Source organism: Carcharodon carcharias, chromosome 7 (assembly GCF_017639515.1).
Source record: "Carcharodon carcharias isolate sCarCar2 chromosome 7, sCarCar2.pri, whole genome shotgun sequence".
Lineage (NCBI taxonomy): Eukaryota > Metazoa > Chordata > Chondrichthyes > Lamniformes > Lamnidae > Carcharodon > Carcharodon carcharias.
This window is the reverse complement of record NC_054473.1, coordinates 18,282,055-18,301,106: the sequence shown is the minus strand read 5'-3', so window position 1 is coordinate 18,301,106 and position 19,052 is coordinate 18,282,055.

Here is a 19,052-nt window from a genome sequence, read left to right as displayed (position 1 = left end):
ATTTCCCTGAGCACTTTAAGATTCCTCAGGGAATCGATTATCTCTTTGTTCTTGATACCACTGAATTCAAACGAGGCCTGAATTACTACGTCTCGTGAGCTCTCCAACACCTCTAACTTCCGGATAATGGCCAAAGGAATTTGGACTTCAAGTCTCGGCATAGCTAGACCACCAATGCGGTTACTGCTGTAGAGTATTCCATCTGTTATGTGCAGTGGAAGATGGAAGATTTCTTTTGTTGCGTTTCTAACGGAGTGATTGAATTTCACCAATGTTTTGTGATACCTCTGCGAGGATTAAATGAAAGTAGATTCTTGGAAACATGTGGGTTTTAAGGATTTCGATCCTCTGGATAAGTCGAAGTGCTGCCTTCTTCAAACTTGCTATCCATCCATCGATTTTGGATCCCCATTGATCCTCAGTTACCCCTGCCCAGGGGTCGATTCTGGCTCCCAGATATTTCTCCACCTCTCCTGGTGGTATGGGATCAAACCTCCTCTCAACTGCCAGTTTGACTATTGTACAGAAACGTCTTCCTCTTGTGGATGAATTGGAAGCCCTTGGTCTTCCCGGCATTCACTTCCAACCCCGTGTTCTGGCTGAAGTCTTGTACGATGGCTAAGTTCTTGTCATGCCGGCATGGGAGTCACTGAGTAAAGCAATGTCGTCAGCGAACACCAGAGCTGAGCAATTAAACTGCGTTCCCCTGAAGGGCAAGTGGATGCCCAACTCTGCCTCCTGTAGGGAACAGATCAGAGGGTCCATCGCAATGTTAAACAGGATTGGTGATAACGGGTCACCTTGCTTGACCCCTCTCATGATATTAATAGGTTCGGTTTGTCCGTCTTTACATTCGAAACGTGCTAGTTTCCGATACTGTGATCATTGTTATGAATGTTTTTGGCAGCCCCACCCTTTGAAGCGCCTTGAGGAGCACTTTATGCCCTACGGAATCGAATGCCTTAGCCAGATCCACAAAGACAATGGCCAGCTCTTTCCTGTTGTGTTTGGCCCCTTTCATGGTGTTACTTAGAACTGTGATGTTCTCATTACAACCAGGAGTCGCCACCAGAAATCTTTTCTGCCTGGGGTTGATCTGGACTGCTTCACTTAAGCGTTTGGTGATGATCTTAGTGAAGAGCCGTAATAAAATTGGGCCGATCAATAATGGTCACCAGTTGTCTTTGTTTTTTAGTTTCTCGGCATCGTCTGTCTTAGGAATGAGAACTGTGCGACTCTTTTTCAAGACCCTTGGGATGGAACTTGACTTGAGCCAGAGGGAGAAGAGACGTGGGAGCCTGTCTTCGTACTCTGCCTGGATGTCCATGATGTCTTCCAACTTCATCCCATCAGGTCCCACTGCCGTGCTATTATCAATGCCTTTAACTGACTCCTCAACCTCTTCCTTCTGTATGGGTTCTTTCAAAGAGTCGTAATCTCTCCTTCCATTATATAATGCGAACTTTTGGAGGTTTGATTTGTTATTTGGTTTTGAGAGTTTATCGGTAAAACTCTCTTTGAGTTCAGTGTGGCTGAGTGGACATTGTAGGGTGGACGGTGCACCCATGATTTGCCGCGCTATCTTTCTCCTGTCTGTTTTATAAGCCAACTGAGTTGCTATGAAATTTGCTTTTTTAGCTGCCCACTTTTTCTTGGATTTTTTGTTCCAACTTCCGTCCTTGGGGCGAGATTCTGTTTTCCTGGACCTCCTGCCAGTTTCCTCTCCCTTTCCTTCAGTTAATATAGCATCGGTGATGCTTTCAACAAGGCCAATGGCCATGGCTCTCGTTTCTGGGTCATTCCGTACCGCCATTAGTTCTTCAGCTGAGTTCAGCTGATCATCCAGATCCATGTGCCTAGGGATACTGGCCAGGGGTCGCACATTCCTCGCCCTTTGGGGACTGTTCCCCCTCACCACATCTGAGCCATCCCCTTCTTGTGGAGTTCCTGTTTCCCAAGCACCTTAAGTCTGGCTGCTTTGCGGTGATGATATGCTCGTTATGCTCTGCTCTGCTTTCAGGAGTGACCTTTTCTTGGATGCAATCTGTCTGCTGGTTTTAGATGCTAGATGGACTGCTATCTGTTTGTTGATGTCTGCATGGCCTTCGTACCGCTTCATTAGTTCTCTGATGAGGTCCGTTTCCTCTTTTGTCCAGACAGAATTTAGAATCCCTCCAGAAAGGCTTTGCTTGTGGTAGGTGAGCTGCTAATCTTTTCGCATTGCGTACTTCGGCGTGTCTATGACGCTCGTTTTGGCTGAGCCCAGTTTGCGATGTGAACTGCATTTCACAGTGTTTACATGCATAGATCGTACCAGTGAGAGGTGGCCTTATCCTTTCCATTTGCTATAATCTAGTACTCACCAGATTTTCTACATTTGGAGCAAATCGTATGTACGCGTTTAATCTGATGTCTCACGGCCATGTGCTTGCAGAACTCACCCATATTGAAGCATTCAAAAGAAACCTCCCAGTTTGCCATTGCTGCAGCTAATTTCTTCCTCAAATAATGGTAGGGTTTTTACCTCCATCACTATCTAGCAGTCATAGAAACAAAGAAAATAGGAGCAGGAGTAGGTAGTTCAGCCCTTTGAGCCTGCTCCGCCATTCAATATGATCATGGCTGATTCTCCACCTCAACACCATACTCCTGCTCTCTCCCCATACCCCTTGATGCCTTTGGAGTCTCGAAATCTTGTCCATTTCAATTCTAAAAATAGTCAGTAGCTTGGCCTCCACAGCCCTCTGTGGTAGAGAATTCCACAGGTTCACCGCTCTCTGTGAAGAAATTTCTCCTCATCTCAGTCCTAAATGGCCTACCCTGTATCCTGAGTCTGTGGCCCCTTATTCGAGACATCCCCCCCCGCCCCGCCTGCCAGCCAGAGGAAACATCACTGCATCCTGTCTGTCCAGCCCTGTCAGAATTTTATACGTTTCAATGAGATCCCCTCTCGTTCTTCTAACTCCTGCGAATACAGGCCTAGTCAACCCAATCTCTCCTCATATGACAACTGCCATCCCAGGAATCGGTCTGGTGAAATAAATGCAGAAAATGCTGGAAAAACTCTGCAGGTCCGGCAGCATCTGTGAAGAGAGAAACAGAATTAACATTTCGAGTTCATATGACTTCTTCAGAGCTAAAGCAAAGTAGAAATATGATGTGATAGATTTTATACTGTTTAGGAGGGGGTGCAGCAGGTGGAGCAAGATAGAAGGTCAGGGGTAGGTGACAGCCAAGGAGTGATTGACAAAGATGTCATGGACACAAGACAAAGGGAATGTTAATAGTAGTGGTAAAAAGTAAAGAAGGTGCTGATAGTGGCATAAAAGTAAGATAGCAGAAAGTGCTCATAGCAGAACAAGGGTTAGCACTCTGTGAAAGTACAACATAGAAACAAGTGATTGATGGCCCTGTGCGGAGAGGGAGGGGGGGGGGGTGTTTAGGGGAAAAGGATTCTTTTAAAATGAACAAATAAATAAAATCATAAATAAATAAATAAAAATTGGATTTTAAAGGGGGTCAAGATGGAGGACAGTTCATGGTCTGAAGTTGCTGAACTCAATGTTAAGTCTGGAAGGCTGTAAGGTGCCTAATTGGAAGATGAAGTGCTATACCTCCAGTTTGCTTCAGAACTGAGAGAATAGGATAGATTCCTTACAGGAAGCAGGGTGTGAGGAGCTATAGTCAGGATAGCTATGGGAGTCAGTGTAATGAATATTGATGGACAGTCTATCACCAGAAATGGAGACAGAGAGGTGAAGGGAGGGGAGGGAAGTGTCGGAGATGAACCACATGAAGGTGAGAGAGGGATGGACATTTGAAGCAAAATCAATAAATTTTTCTAGAGTCTCACGGAGGGACTATTCCTTTTGTGACACCCTAGTCCACTCCTCCTTCACCTCCAGCTCTCCACTGGTTAGAGTCATACCTAGCACAAAGGAAAATAGTTGTGGTTGTTGAAGGTCAATCATCTCAGCTCCAGGACATCATTGCAGGAGTTCCTCGGGGTAGTGAGTGAGGAGGATAGCCTTAGATTACGGGAGGGCTGGTCAGATGGGCTGATCGGGGCAAATGGAATTTAATCCGGATAAGAGTGAGGTGATGCACTTGGGCAGGACAAACAAGGCATGGGAATACACAATGAATGGTAAGACCCTGGGAAGTACCGAGGATCAGAGGGACCTTGGTGTGCATGTCCAACAGTCCCTTAAGGTAGCGGGACAGGTAGATAAGGCGATTAAGAAGGCATATGGGATACTTGCCTTTATTAGCCGAGGCATAGAATATAAGAGCAGGGAGGTTATGTTGGAACTGTATAAAACATTGGTTAGTTCACAGCTGGAGTACTGTGTGCAGTTCTGGAATCCATATTATAGGAAGGATGTGATTGCACTAGAGAGAGTGCCGAGGAGATTTACCAGGATGTTGCCTGGGCTGGAGAGATTTAGGTGTGAGGAGAGATTGGATAGACTAGGGTTATTTTCCCTGGAGTAGAGGAGATTGAGGGGGGACATGGTTGAGGCATATAAAATTATGAGGGGATAGATATGGTAGACAGGAAGGAACTTTTCCCCTTGGTGGAGGGATCAGTAACCAGAGGGCATAGATTTAAGGTAAGGGGCAGGAGGTTTAGAGGAAGAATTTTTTCACCCAGAGGGTAGTGGGAATCTGGAACTCACTGCCTGAAAGGATGGTAGAGGCAGAAACCCTCATAACATTTAAGAAGTATTTGGATGTGCACTTGCGATGCCATGGCATACAAGGCTATGGGCCTAGTGCTGGAAAATGGGATTAGAATAGTTAGGTACTTGTTTGATCGGCGCAGACTTGATGGGCTAAAAGGCCTTTATCGGTGCTGTAGACTTCTCTGACTCTAGTGTCCTTGGCCCAACCATCTTCAGCTCCTTCATCAATGACTTTCCTTCCGTCATAAGGTCAGAAGTGGGGATGTTCACTGATGGTTGCACAATGTTCAGCACTATTTGCGACTCCTCAGGTACTGAAGCAGTCCATGTCCAAATGCAGCAAGACCTGGATATTATCCAGGCTTGAGCGGGCAAGTGGCAAGTAACATTCGTACCACACAAGCCCCAGGCAATGACCATCTCCAACAAGAGAGAATCTAATCATCGCCACTTGCCATTCAATGGCATTACTATCACTGAATCCCCCATTATCAACATCCTGGGGGTGACCAGAAACTGACTAGCCATATAAATACTGTGGCTACAAGAGCAGGTCAGAGGCTGAGAATCCTGCGACAAGTACCTTACCTCCTGACTCCCCAAAACCTGTCCACAAGGCACAAGTCAGGAGTGTGATGGAATACTCCCCACTTGCCTGGATGAGTGCAGCTCCCACAACATTCAAGAAGCTTGACACCGTCCAGGACAAAGCAGCCCGCCTGGTTGGCACTTCATCCACAAACATTCACTCCCTCCACCACTGACGCACAGTAGCAGCCGTGTGTACCATCTAAAAGATGCACCGCAGGAATTCACCAAGGCTCCTTAGGCAGCATCTTCCAAACCCACAACCACTACCATCTGGAAGGTCAAGGGCTGCAAATGGATGGGAACACCACTACCTGAAAGTTCCCCTCCAAGTCAATCACCATACTGACTTGGAAAAATATCCACATTCCTACACTGTCACTGGGTCAAAATCCTGGAACTCCCTTCCTAACTGCACTGTAGGTGTACCTACACCACATGGACTGCCATGGTTCAAGAAGGCAGCTCACCACCACCTTCTCAAGAGCAACTAGGGATGGGCAATAAGTGCTGGCCCAGCTGGGGAAGCCCACATCCTGGGAATGAACACAAACAAGCTCCTCATCCCCTTCCCTCCAGATTTTCCAAAGTCAAAACAGGAACATGTGAAAAGCATTGGGAAGGCAGGGCTCCGTGATGAATTATTTGTTTGGCAGCCAGTAGCAGGAGTCAGGGGGATGGGCAGTTGAAGGTAGATGTTATCCAATGATAGCATCTCCCAGAATAAGTCGAGCTAGATTATGCAATCCTAAAAGCTCCCAATTCTTGAAGGCATCAGTTGTGAACAAACTTTTGTTTCAGTGATATTTCTGCCTCATTTTCTTAAACAAAACTTAACCAAGGTTTCATTTGTCACAAGATCCCTGAATCCACTATTCCACTCTAACATTTACTGTGCCAATGCACAATTGTAGTTAATATCACCACCATCAACACCTCTTTGTTCTTATGTCTATGACATCTTTTGGCAATCTTCACCTATCACTGACCCTCTATCCAGCTCTACCTGTCCCACCCCACCTGAAACCAGCTTATATTTCACTTCTTTTCTATTTTTCCTTAGTTCTGGTGAAGAGTCTTACGGACTTGAAACATTAACTGTATTCCTCTCCGCAGATGCTGTCAGACCTGCTGAGTTTTTCCAGGTATTTTTGTTTTTGTGTAGGAATAATTTCCATTTAAAAGCCTCATTTATTTTCATTTGCATACTGGCTTCTAACAATAGACCTTTTCAGCCAGTAGCTGGATCTCAAATTAGCGAATATACCTCAAGTGTGGGAGATTTTGTTTGCACCCAAAGCTGCAAGCAGGAAAGCAAGCAATCTTACAATGAGAAATTTGGTTGAATGTGCCACAGCTCAACCAAAATTGCCTCCCACCTTTGTCAGCGCTGATTGGTGGTTTACCGATGAGTGCTGTCCGACTAACTTTTCAAATGAGCCTTGCGATTGGCGGACACCGCTGTCAATCTTTCTGTCACCACACAGAGGCTGATACCTTCCCAGGTCCCAGGTGGTCATTGGGTTAATTTATAGGAGGTTATTGTTCAAGTACCCCCAGTACTCCTATAAATTAACCGCAGCAAATTAACGCAGCAAAACTGTGACATCTGGTCACCATATCCCGACAACGTTTCTCAATGTGTTCGGTGCCTTCCTGAACATTCTTTGTTTTAACAGTCGGTCACAATTAGCCAGGGAATCCCATGAGTTGACGAGGGTATTTGATCTCTTCCGGGATGTTTTTGATGACATCCCTAAACGTTCCTGCTGTCTTGGGGCTCTCCTGCCGTGACCAAGTTCCGAGTAGAACAGTTATTGCTTCAGTTGTGTGGTGTTAGGTATATGAATGACATGTCATGTTCAATAGGTCATATGTCTTAGAGATATTCCTTATACAGAAATATCTTACCATTCAACCATATCCAAGAAAACAAAAGCTGTTGGATAGGCCCTTTAGCAGCCTTAAAAAGAAAAATGCTTATTACATACCCCAGTAATACCCTGCACTGCCTCACAAATCAAAAGTCAAATTCTGAAAAATCAAGAGATACAAATATAAGTCATGAGTTGCTTTTTATCAAAAATAAACCAATAAGCTCATTTGGCAGCAGCTTCAAAACACGCAACCATTACCACCCAGCTGAACAAAGGCAGCAGGTGCATGGGAACACCACCATTTGCATGTTCCCCATCAAATCACACCGTCCTGCGTGGGAAATATACACCGGTCCTTCACCGTTGTTGGGTCAAAATCCTGGAACTCACTCCTCTCAGCACTGTGGGTGCACCAGCAGAACTCAGGCTTCACAGCTGCTGGATGCCAGGCAAGGAGAGAAGAGGGTCATCATATTAATGTATTTATATATATCAATCTATTAGATTGATGGATCTCATTTAGTCTTTAATGAATTGGGCTGTAACTATTAATTTTTAATGTCTATGTAAAGATTTACATGATAATAATCAATGTACTTACATCTGTGTGTTATTTATAAATTCAATTGCATATATCTACCTATTAGTTTATAAGGATTTGATTTCATCTGTGTGTTATTGTTAGTGCATTTGTGTATCTGTCAGTTCTAAATGTTATGTTCATCTTTCATTAGTTAGCAATGTATCTGTCAGTATCACTAATATTTTTGAATTTATTTGTGTGTATCTCTGTCTTGTTTTTGAAGATTATTTGCTTGTTTCTCTTTGTTATTTCAAATCCCAGCTCACTCATTCCGGCTGTCACAAAATCACAGAATTGTAACAGCACAGAAAGAGGCAATTCGGCCTTTTGTGTCTGCACCGGCTCTCCAAATAAGCAATTCACTTAGTGCCATTCTTCCACCTTCTCCTCATAACCCTGCACATTCTTCCTTTTCAGATAACATTCTGATTCCCTTTTGAACTTGCCTCCACCACAGTCTCGGACAGTGCATTCCAGATCATAACAACTTGCTGCGTGAAAAAGTATTTTCTGATATCACTTTGGCTTCTTTTGCCAATTACTTTAAATCTGTGCCCTCTTGTTCTTGATCCTTCCGCAAGTGGGAACAGTTTCTCCCTATCTCCTCTGTCCAGACCCCTCATGATTTTGAATACCTCTATCAAGTCTCCTCTCAGCCTTCTTTTCTCCAAGGAAAACAGACCTAACTTCTCCAGTCTACCCTCATAACTGAAGTTCCTCATCCCTGGAACCACTCCCGTGAATCTTCTCTGCACTCTCTCCAATGCCTTCACATCCTTCCTAAAGTGTGGTGCCCAGAACTGGACACAATACTCCAGCTGAGGCCAAACTAGTGTCTTATACAAATTCAACATAACCTTCTTGCTCTTGTACTCTATGCCCCTATTAATAAAGCCTAGGATACAGTATGTTTTATTAACTGCTCTCTCAACCTGTACTGCCACTTTTAATGGCTTATGCTGATATACACCCTTTGCTCCTGCACCCACTTTGGATTATACCCTTTATTTTATACTGTCTCTTCACGTTCTTCCTACCATTGAACTTCATTTGACACCTGTTCACCCATTCCACCAACTTGTCTATGTTCCTTTGAAGTTCTACACTATGCTCCTCACAGTTCACAAATGCTTCCAAGTTTCATATCATCTGCAAATTTTGAAATTGGGCCCTGCACACCAAGGTCTAGATCATTAATATATATCAGGAAAAGCAAGGATCCCAACTGTGACCCATGGGAAACTCCGCTATAAATCTTCCCCCCAAAAAATCATCCATTAACCCTCTGCTTCCTGTCACTCAGTCAATTTTGTATCCATGTTGTTAATGTCCCTTTTATTCCATGAGCTGAAACAACAATAGTAACAACTTGCACTTGCAACATCAGTCATCAGCAGCAGCATTCACCAGCAGTATAGTGTTTGCTGTTACCAGGGAGGTAACAGAGGCAAAAACCAAATATTGTGGTTGGTGGGAATCTGGAACAAAAACAGAAATTCTGGAAAAACTCAGGAGGTCTGACAGCATCTGTGGAGAGACACTCTGAAGAAGAGTCATACGGACTCGAAACGTTAACTCTGTCTTGCTCTTCACAGATGCTGTCAGGCCTGCTGAGTTTTTCCAGCATTTTCTGTTTTTCATTTCAGGTAACAGAGACAGCTGGAGTTTGAGCCAGAATGTGAAAGGCTGGCATTGAGACCCAACCACAGCGCAGACCCTTGCTGGAGTGGAGGTGGGGGATGGGGTGGTCCCAGCACCCACACAGAGCCGCCCGGCCACCTCCACTCCCACCCCCACAAAGTCAAAGCCAGGGTAGGCGGAGTGAGGGTGGAGGTCAGGCATAGCTCAGGGTCAGGGCCCAGGCAGTTCTAGATTTCAGGAATGCACAGAAGGACTGATCTATTAATCAGTCAAAGATCTCTAAATAATGGAACCCTCTCACACGATCACAGGTGTGGCCCAATTTCCCTTAGAAATTGCATCCCTCGCAATAGATTCACGAGAGTCGGCATGTCTGATTTATCCTGTCTCTGATCTAAAGAAAAAACCCTATTTTAAAGTCAGCTGTTGGTATTATGGTTTTAGGCTAAAGGTGCAATGTCATTAAAATTTTCAGATGAGTGGCTCAACCAAACTGGTGACTAAAAACTAACTAAAATATTAACAAAATCAATCATACGACAGGGTTATCATCCAAACTATGATGAATCTACATGGTGATTGAGGTTCTGAATAAGGATTCAACCCGACATATTTGTAGAATGGGTTAATAGTTATGGTAATGAGGTTGTGAAGTGTATCATGATGTAACAGTGACATCAGTAGTCATGTGCAAGAGACTGAGAAGATAAATGGAATAGTTTGTATTAGGGAGATATGTACTTACCAAGAAGCCTAGAATATACTATAGTGCAAATTAAGGGGTTTTGAAGAAACCTATTGGAGTTAGACCTAAGACACTCATAAGTAGTGGGAAACCTTCCCAATCCAGGACAGGCCACAAGTTGTCTGAAGAGAGATCCAATTAATATTTAAGGTAGAAATCAAACCACAAATCAATGTTAACCCCGTCTTTAAAGATATTAGCCTCCCTGCTGTCGCTAACATGATTTCCAGATATTTTTTCATTTTTATTTCCACCCCGTTTAATTGGTTTAATATCACATCAGATTAAATCTTTTAAAAACCATTGATTCTATCAATTGTTTCATTGTTATAACTTCCCATTAGAGTAAACCTTTTAAAAACTGTAACAAGTGCAGTAAAATTAATTGACAGATAATTTTTGAAGTTGTCATACCAGCAATCTGCCTCTTTTAGAAAGTCATTTAGAATAAAATTGTCTCGGTATTATCTGAAATCAGTGTTCAGTGTATCTTTATGAGAATGGTATATGAGGCATCATATTAGTCTCCCAGTTAAGCAACATCTTGATTTTAAGATTCCAGTCCTTGTTTTCAAATCCCTCCATTTCTACATCCATCCCTATCTCTGAAAACTCCTCTAGCTCCATACCCCTCCAAGTTATCTGCACTCATCTAATTCTGGCCTCTTGAGCATCACCAGTTTACTGGACATCTGGAGGTTGTGGGCCTTCAGCTGCCTAGACCCTAAGCTCTGGAATTCCCTCCCTAAATTTCTTCAATTCTCTATCTCTCTTTCCTCCTTTAAGATGCTGGTTAAAACCTACCCCTTTGACCAACCTTTTCATCATTGACCTTAATATCTCCTTACGTGACTTGGTGTTTACATTTTTTTTCTATCATTCCTGTGAAGTGCCTGGGTCGTTTTACTACATTAAATACAACTTGTTGCTGGTGTCATCATTCAATTTAATAAATATTTCTTTCTCTGTTAGCAGGTAAAATGTCACATTGAAACAGTTAAAAAGAATTTGCAAGTACTAATTGGTGATCCAAATCATTTTAATGTGGAATGGAGTATGTGAGTTTATAATCAAAGATATTTGACACAGTGAAATAGAAAATCAAGGTGATACCTTTTATAAAGATCTCGCATTACAATAACAAGAACAACTTGTTTCTATGTAAGCACCTTTAATATACAGAAACATTGCAAGATACTCCACAAAGGCAGAATCAGTGAATGATGATAGAGCTAGAATAGAGGAAACATGAAAGAAAATAAACCCAAAAACAAAGAGATGATAACAGTCAGCATTTTGGTGGAGTCACTATATAGTGTCATTGGACTAGAGAAGGTGAAACATGGCTGTGATTCTTACTGATCACTTCATGGAAAACACATGTGTTTTGGACAATGGATTGGGTTCTAATGTGATTCTTCACTATATTTTATTCGTAACCAGGATGTGGCTGATAAGGGCAAGGCCACATTTATTTCCTATCCATACTTGCTTTGAGAAATTTGATGACCATCTTAATGCAGTCAATGAGTAACACACCACCAGACTCCCCAAAGCCTGTCCACCACCTACAAGGCACAAGTCAGGGGTGTGATGGAATATTCTTCATTTGCCTGGATAAGTGCAGCTCCAACAATACTCAAGAAGCTCAACAGCATCCAGGTCAAAGCAGCCCACTTGATCAGCACCCGTCCACCAACTCAAGAATTCACTCCCTCCACCATCATCACACAGTGGCAGCAGTGTGTACCATCTTCAAGATATGCTGCAGCAACTCACCAAGTTCCTTCAACAGCACCTTCCAAACCTGCAATCTCAACCACCTAGAAAGATATGGGCAGCAGACAAATATGTGAACACCATCACTTGCAAGTTCCATAAAATCATCCTAACGTAGAACTATATTATGTTTCCTTCCCTTTCACTAGATCAAAATCCTGGAACTCCCTTTCTTAACAGCAGTGTGCATGTACCTAGACCAGATGTACTGCAGCGGTTCAAGAAGGTGGCTCACTTCCACCTTCTCAAGGGCAATTAGGGATGGGCAATACTGGCCTTGCAAGCGACGGGCACATCCTGTGAAAGTATAAAAATATTACCTTGTCTGCCAGTCCCAATGATGGTGAAGGAACAGAGATATCAGGCCAAGTCAAGATGATGTGTGACTGGGAGGGGAACTTGATGTTGCTTTGACATTGCTTGTTTATTTTGGTGGTAGAGGTCACAGTAGAGGATGTTGCTACAGTGCATCCTACAGGTGATGCACACTTCATCCATAGAGTGCTGGTGATGGAGGGGGTTGGATATTTAACCACAAAGACATATAGGATCAGGAGAAAGCCACTCAATGTTTTGAACCTTTTATGCCATTCAATGGCTGCTCCATATCTTAACTCCAACTATCTACTTTTGTTCTGTATCCTTTAATACCTTTGCCTAACAGAAATCTATCAAAATAAAATAAAAGCAAAAAACTGCGGATGCTGGAAATCCAAAACAAAAATAAAAATAAAAATACCTGGAAAAACTCAGCAGTCTGCTAACATCTGCGGAGAGGAACACAGTTAACGTTTCAAATCCTATGACTTTTCAACAGAACTTCTGAAACGTTAACTGTGTTCCTCTCCACAGATGCTGTCAGACCTGCTGAGTTTTTCTAGAAATCTATCAAGTTCAGTTTTGACATTTTCAATTACCTGGCCTCAAATGCTTTTTATGAGAGTGTGTTCCAGATTTCCACTACCTGGAATACTGTGTACAGTTTCAGTCTCCTTATTTGAAAAAGGATACAATTGCATTAGAAGCAGTTCAGAGAATATACACTTACTCATTCCTTGGATGAAGGGCTTATTTTATGAAGAAAGGTTATACAGGTTGGGCCTATACCCCTCCCCAGTGGAGTTTAGAAGAATGAGAGGCAATCGTATTGAAACATATAAGGTAGCTTGATAGGGTGGATGCTGGGAAGATGTTTCCTCTTGTGCGGAAGACTAGAGCTAGGGGACAACATTTAAAAACCATTTAAGACAGATGAGGAGAAATATTTTCTCCCAGAGGGTTGTTTGAGGAATTCTCCTCCCTAGAAAGTAGTGACGGCTGGATCATTGAATTTATTCAAGGCTGAGTTAAATAGTTTTTTAATAGACAAGGGAGTCAAGGGTTATGGGGGACAGTCGAGAATGTGCAGTTGAGACCACAATCAGCTCAGCGATGATCATAATGAATGGCAGAGCAGGGTCAAAGAGCTGAAATAAAAACAAAAAACTGCAGATGCTGGAAATCCAAAACAAAAATAGAAACACCTGGAAAAACACAGCAGGTCTGGCAGCATCGGCGGAGAAGAGCAAAGTTGACATTTCGAGTCCTCATGACTCTTCAACAGAACTTCTGAAATGTTAACTGTGTTCCTCTCCGCAGATGCTGCCAGACCTGCTGAGTTTTTCCAGGTATTTCTATTTTTGTTTAGGCTCAATGTGCTGAATATGCTGAATGGCCTACTCCTGTTCCTAAGTCCTATGTTCCTATGAGAAGTTCTTCCAGATATTATTCCCAGTTGGCCTCTAATTTTAAAATTAGACATCTTTGCCCTGGACTTATCTTACCTAATAGCTCCTTACGTGACTCAGTGCCATATAATTTGGTTTACTATGCTCCTGTGAAACACCTTGATGTTTTATTACATTAAAAGCGGTATATAATTACAAGTTATTGTTGGAAAATGCCCCGATCTATCTTGCTTAGGTTCAAAGTGGATGACTGCACATCCCTCCTACACTGAGCTCTATTTATCACTGTTTTGCCCACTCACCTAATCTATCAATGTTACTTTGTAACTTTCTGATCCTATCTATATTATTTACTATGTTAGGAAATAGAGACAGTTTAAGTAAATTATATTTGTATTTGTGGGTGTTGGAATGAGTTTTAGCTTTAATGTTTAAATTTGATCTATATTTCTGTATCTCTGTGTTAAGATCAAATTGAGTTTTAGTTTCACTTTAAAAAAGTGCCTGCATTTCTAATGAGGTTTTTTTTTAACAACTATTGCAGCAAAGGTAAACAAACAAGGGTGGAAAAATTGGGCTGTTGCCTCAAAATAGGGGCCCAGAGAGGTAGGTCCGTCCCACAGATGCACACAGAAAAGCTAGAAACAGCAGTTTGTTTTAGAAGTTGTTGGATTTCAGCTGGTTTTGAAGATAGCTGCCAGAGGAGCAGCCTAGAAGGGACATATAGCCAGCTCCAAGCTAAAATTGATTGGAAAGTAGCTGCCAGAGAGAGACTGGAGCAAGAGAGGTCAGTTGGCTAGTCCTAAGCTAAAGAAAAACCCCAAGAATCCAGAGGAGATGGAAACAGGGGAAAGTCCCAAGCCGACCTTCTAGTCAAAGGAAGGACAGGAACCTGGAAAAGGTCCTGCTAAGTGAAGTTAAGAATGAAGGGCAGAGAGAAAGGATCCAAGCTTCAGATTTAAAGAGATAAAAGCTGCAGAAAGCAGGTTTAAAGCAAGAACAGCTTGAAAGAGGCAAGAAGGTCCAAAGAGATAGCTGAAAGTCTGTAACTCTTTGCTATGGGCATGTGACACAGTGGTGTACTATTAACACTGAGTTTGTAAAGAGAGAGTGCATGGAAGACAGCTTGAATGCACGTGGTGACCCAGGGGAGAGGAACATCAAAAGGGGAGTTCGAAACCCTGAATGGAAGGCATCTGAGTGAATGCACTGGTTTGAGAGAAGATTCCAAGGCAAAGTCTTAGAGAGTGGAGATTGGAAATCCTCAAGTGAAAGACGAAGTTTAGTGAGACTGATGGGCTCATGGTGTGACAAGTGTCTGGTGGAAGTTGAGGAGAGATCCATTGCATCTGGTTGAGGTGGAATCTGTCACTTGATTTCAGAGTGTGGTGTTTCTGACCACAGGGTGCCTATTGGTACATGGACTGTGTACTTAATGTGAACATTAGAGCATAAGGTAGCTTTTGTAGCTTATGTTATCCTTACAACTCTGTATATATCTGTAAAGGTACAGTTGTGGGTGAAGGAGTATTGTAATATAGTTCATCTTTTCTTGTTTAATAAATGTTTAATTATTTTGCTAAAAGTTCATTAGTTGACTCCTGTGACTTTGTTCAGTAACTACTCTCCACTTATCTACACAAACAAATAAAAATTAGGATCTATCAAGCTGGGTTCCACTCTGGGAACAGGCTTGTCCAGGGGTAACCTCAGCTGGGATTGGAACAACTGTAATAAAAACAAAAATACCTGGAAAAACTTAGCAGGTCTGACAGCATCTGAGGAGAGGAATACAGTTGATGTTTCGAGTCTGCATGACTCTTCATCAGAACTAAGCAAATAGAGAAATGAGGTGAAATATAAGCTGGTAGAGGGGGGTGGGACAGGTAGAGCTGGATAGGGCGCCAGTGATAGGTGGAAGTAAAGAAGAGTTTGCCAAAGATGTCATAGACAAAAGGTCAAAGGGGTGTTGATGGTGGTGATATTATCTAAGGAATGTGCTAATGGGGACATTAAGGGTAGCACGCAGAACAAGCTAGTGGCAGATGGCCCTAGTGGGCGTGGGGTGGGGGAAGGGATCGAAATGGGATAAAAGGTGGAGATAAAACAATAGATTGAAATAAGTTTAAAAATAGGTGGGAAAAGAAAAATATATTTTATTTAAAAATTATAAATTATTGGAAAAGGGGGTATTGGAAAGGAGGTGGGGATGGAGGAGAGATTTCTGATCTGAAATTGTTGAACTCAATATTAAGTACGGAAGGCTGTAAAATGCCTAGTAGGAAGATGAGGTGCTGTTCCTCCAGTTTGCGTTGAGCTTCACTGGAACAATGCAGCAGGCCAAGGACAGACATGTGGGCATGAAGGCAGGGTGGAGTGTTGAAATGGCAAGCGACAGGGAGGTCTGGGTAATGCTTGCGACAGACCGAAGGTGTTCTGCAAAGCGGTCATCCAGTCTGCGTTTGGTCTCTCCAATGTAGAGGAGACTGCATTGGGAGCAGCGAATGCAGTAGGCTAAATTGAGGGAAGTGCAAGTGAAGCGCTGCTTCACTTGAAAGGGGTGTTTGGGCCCTTGGACGGTGAGGGGGGAAGTAAAGGGGCAGGTGTTGCACCTTCTGCACTTGCATGGGAAGGTGCCATGGGAGGGGGTTGAGGTGTAGGGAGTGACGGAGGACTGGACCAGGGTGTCCCGGAGGGAATGATCCCTGCGGAAAGCTGCCAGGGGGGTGAAGGGAAGATGTGTTTGGTGGTGGCATCATGCTGGAGTTGGCGGAAATGGTGGAGGATGATCCTTTGAACGCAGAGGCTGGTGGGGTGATAAGTGAGGACAAGGGGGACCCTATCATGGTTCTGGGAGGGAGAGGAAGGTGTGAGGGCGAATGCCTGGGAGATGGGCCGGACACGGTTGAGGGCCCTGTCCACCACCGTGAGTGGAAAACCTCTGGAAGAAGGAAGACATGTCAGAGGAACTGTTTTGGAAAGTGGCATCATCAGAACAGATGCGACGGAGGCGAAGGAACTGAGAGAATGGGATGGAGTCCTTACGGGAAGTGGGGTGTGAGGAGCTGTAGTCGAGGTAGCTGTGGGAGTCGGTAGGCTTGTAATGAATATTGGTGGACAGTCTATCACCAGAAATTGAGACTGAGAAGTCAAGGAAGGGAAGGGAACTCTCAGTGATGGACCATGAGAAAATGATGGAGGGGTGGAAAATGGAAGCAAAATTAAAAAATTTTTCCAGATCCAGACGAGAGCATGAAGAAGCACCGAGGCAGTCATCGATGTACCAGAGAAAGAGTTGTGGGAGGGGGCAGGAGTAGGACTGGAACAAGGATTGTTCCACATACCTCATAAAGAAACAGGCATAACTGGAGCCCATGCGGGTACCCATAGCCATACCTTTTATTTGGAGGAAGTGAGAGGAGTTTAAGGAGAAATTGTTCAGTGTGAGAACAAGTTCAGCCAGACGGAGGAGAGTAGTGGTGGATGGGGATTGTTCGGGCCTCTGTTCGAGGAAGAAGCGGAGATCCTTCAGACCATCCCCGGGGGGGATGGAGGTGTAGCGGGATTGGACATCCATGGTGAAGAGGAGGTGATTGGGGCCAGGGAACTGGAAATTGTTGATATGATGTAGGGCGTGAGAGGAATCGCGGATGCATGTGGGAAGAAACTGGACAAGGGGAGAAAGAATGGAGTCAAGATAACAAGAAATGAATTCCATGGGGCAGGAACAGGCTGACATGGTTGGTCTGCCAGGACAGTCCTGTTTGTGGATTTTGGGTAGGAGGTCCAAGGTTGGGAGACTATGAGGTTGGAAGCTGTGGAGGGAAGATCTTCAGAGCAACTGAGGTCAGTGAGAGTCCTGGAAACAATGACTTGATGTTCAGTGGTGGAACAACTGTACCACCTAACTTGGCGTCATCAGCAAACTTTGATATACATCTCCCTAGTCCTTTATCCCGTTCATTTCTAAATATAACTGAGGCCTCATTAAAGATCCCTAAGAGACACCACCTACCACAGCCTGCCAATTTAAGTACATGCCCATTACTCTGCTCCTTCCTACCTCCTAAATAATTCTAATCTGTGACAATACCCATGTATGTACCAATGGTACTTATAGAAAATCCTAACTTTCGAATAAAATAGGATCTAAAAATGCCTTCACTGGAAAACAGGGTCATAGTATTTTCACTAACTTTAACATTAAAGCTCAACTAGAACTGTTGCTAAACCTAACATGGATTATTTTATAATAAACATACGATTATTATTACACAACAAATGTTGTGAGGGATAAAAACGCACTCTGACTCAATTGGTGGCACACTTGCCTATGAGTCAGAATTTGTATATTGAGCCCCTTGTTAGGAATTAGGAAGTTAATACTTTAGTACAATTCGAAAGGGCTGCTTTGTCACTAGAAATGGGATGAATGTTGACATGGTAACACACCAACTCTGAGTACAGATTATTTATCTCTCAAACCATCATGATGAAATATAACATGTCTCATTTTAGGGTATGTGCTATTCAAATTATGCCCATCACATTAAACTGTGTGCTTGGGTGTAAGGCATTTTGATAACTCTTTAATATCTCTTGTATTTCTGTTTGTAAGTAAAGCATAACTAGTCAAGCTCACCGGATGATAAGAACATAGAATGGGAAGGACATCGGGACGAAGGGAGAAGGATTCTGAACAAAGACATCATTGCTGTTCACTATTTAAAACTAAAGGTTTCAACTGAATAGACACACACACACAGACACGTCAGGGCTTGTCTTTAAGAGGGTGGCCCAGACTAATTGCACTACCAAAGACTCTGCCCACAACAGCTCTCAGAGATAATGGCCTCTCTGGATATGTATAAATGGCTTTCTTCCTACAAAGTGCAGATATTACACCCATTGCTGGCATGCACCTGGGGACACCTCCCACCTCGCACTGAGAGCAGGAAATGACCACATGCAAGTCATCTTGCATAGATATGGTAGTATTGATAAGGCACTGAAACCCAATTGGATGATTTGATTCCAAGTATTACCTTGTATGTCAAGGGATGAGGATCAGAAAGGGGTATAAAGCGACAGCCCACAAGGACATTGTTGCTGCAGTTATGGAAGCGTGGTCAGTCATGGGACTGAGTGTTGCAGACTGGCACATTCCAAGGTCCAGGACTACATGCTGAAGGATGCACTAAAGTTTCAGGCAGTCGCTGCAAAGGCGCAATGGGGAAAGATCGCTGTCTAAGACCTTTCAGCCATAGTGCACCGAGGGGCTGGGAATTGTATAGGCATCTCGGGCTGTATGACTCATTTTGAAAGTATGCATTGAATACTACATGTACCATAATTGTACTGAAGCGCCTCAGAGTGCAACATGATCTATGTCAGTAACTTGAATATCATTGCACTGACTGTCTGAAA